Source organism: Salvelinus sp. IW2-2015, unplaced genomic scaffold (genome assembly GCF_002910315.2).
Source record: "Salvelinus sp. IW2-2015 unplaced genomic scaffold, ASM291031v2 Un_scaffold1978, whole genome shotgun sequence".
Taxonomy (NCBI): Eukaryota; Metazoa; Chordata; class Actinopteri; order Salmoniformes; family Salmonidae; genus Salvelinus; species Salvelinus sp. IW2-2015.
In genome coordinates this window covers 216,561-218,738 of record NW_019943329.1, presented here as the reverse complement: position 1 = coordinate 218,738, position 2,178 = coordinate 216,561, and positions in this window count along the sequence as shown.

The following is a 2,178-nucleotide window of genomic DNA, read 5'->3' as shown; positions in this document are numbered from 1 at the left end:
ATTACCATAGTAAATTATTGTCATGTTTGTTTATGTGTAAAATTAATGGTGATTTGACACGGGGAGAAAAATAAATAAAAAAATCATAAAATGTAATTAATTCATTCATTCATTCATTAATTCATTCATTCATTCATTCATTCATTCATTCATGCTCTAAGGAAAACAAGTGGGCTGAGACCATAGCTGCAGGAAGTGCTAATATTATCATTTATTGGACAAAATTAGTGCATTCAAATACACAGCTAGTATCATAAAAACGATCAGTTTCTATACACAAATAACAGGCATTCAGATATCTATACCAAAAAACAGCATTCCAATTCATACACATACCTTAGTTCATCACAATAAAGCATTCAGTTTATTACACAAATAACGCTTCAGATATCTAACACAAAAGATTCGTTTCAAACAACCCGCATCAGTTAACATAAGCATCAGATATAAAATAACGCATAGATAACCATAGCTTAGATATCTATCAACCAACAGCATTCGATACTAACAATAACAGCTCGATTTATACTAGAAGAAATAAATACAGATCAGAACGTCGGAATATAGACCTGTAAAACAAGATAATAGATGATATCAATGGTATTATGATATGTGCTTTACTTTTCTGTAGCTGATTAACAAACGTTCTAAGTCAAATTTGTCCGGCTCTCTCTTATCTCATTGTGCTTCTCTCATTCAGTTTACTCTCAATTCAGTGCTTCTCTCATTCAGTGCTTCTCTCATTCAGTGCTTCTCTCATTCAACGGCTTCTCTCATTCAGTGCTTCTCTCATTCAGTGCTTCTCTCATTCAGTGCTTCTCTCATTCAGTGCTTCTCTCCATTCAGTGGCTTCTCTCATTCCTGAATCCATACAGTTACACGTGCTTCATTTAAGGTGGAAAAATTCAACCCGGAATATTATGTTTTTATGTTTGGGGGATAAAGAACTTGCTCTAACGGAAAGCAATGGGCTCTCAGACATCTCAATTCTATTTTTGGGTTGTCCAAGGTTCCTTGAAGGATTGTATATCTTCAGCCCTATCTTGTAATTTAGTCAGGGGACCACAACTGATAATCTTTGGTGGCACCCTGAATGTTAGCCTATAACCATCGCAATTGCATGGAGGTTAAATCAGCTTTGTATAATATGTAATTTGGTAGATAGATGAGAGGCATTCTCTCTGAATGGTTGTACACATTCATGCCAATAAGACTGTTTTGGTGTAAATCATTATTTTCTGAATCCATTGGCCGACATAATTACACTCAAATACCTTCTGTCTGCAATAAATTGCACTGGTTGAGTTTTTGTTTGTTTATTGTGTCTTCAAAGGGTTTCATCCGGCTCTTGGTATAACATAGGCCTTTGAGTGGCACTGCCAAAATGTCTCATGTTTGTGTTTGAAAATGCTGAAGCCAACTAGCTTTTCAATGTGTGATCATGTGTGTTTTCATGACACAAGCACATAGGCTGTGTTTACACAGGCAGCCCAATTCTGTTCTTTTTTTTTTTTTCTTCACTCAATTTTCACAATTGCGCTGTGACATTACGGCTCGGGGAAGCCCAGCAGGAGATGAGGAGAGTGACAGGACCTGTGAGGGTGACCTCAGTTTACCTAGACGTTACTCAGTGTAGGTTAGACCTATGAACCGAGAAGCCTTGGTTTATGAGGGATGTAGCATAGCTGCACAACACAGATACAGTACAAGCATATGCCTAGGCTCTGAATTTGGTGGCAGTCCAGACTGGCCTGATTTCAACGTCCAGACATAGAGATTGCTTTTTTTGGTCTTAGTCGGACGCAAACTGAACCAATCAAGACGTTATGGTTTGGTTCAGATTTGGTCCGGTCTGAACCGCCTTGAATTTGGTCAAACAGGACATCTATAAATTGAATATTTTCACTTTCATTAGACCTAAATTGAACCATATCAACATCTGGAAATTACGTATTTTAGACGTTTTTTCATATCAATTTTGCTTACTGGGTCCTTCTAGTTTTGCAGGCATAAATATTTTTTTGTCTTACCTAGGGCAGCAGAATGACCTAGCCCTGAAAGACCCAGCCCTGAATACAGGAGTAGTAAAGGCCTAGTCACTACTTTTGGAGAGAGAGAAAAAAATAATCCTTCACTGCAGATTATATTGGTCCTCTAATACAGGAGTTGTAAAGGCGC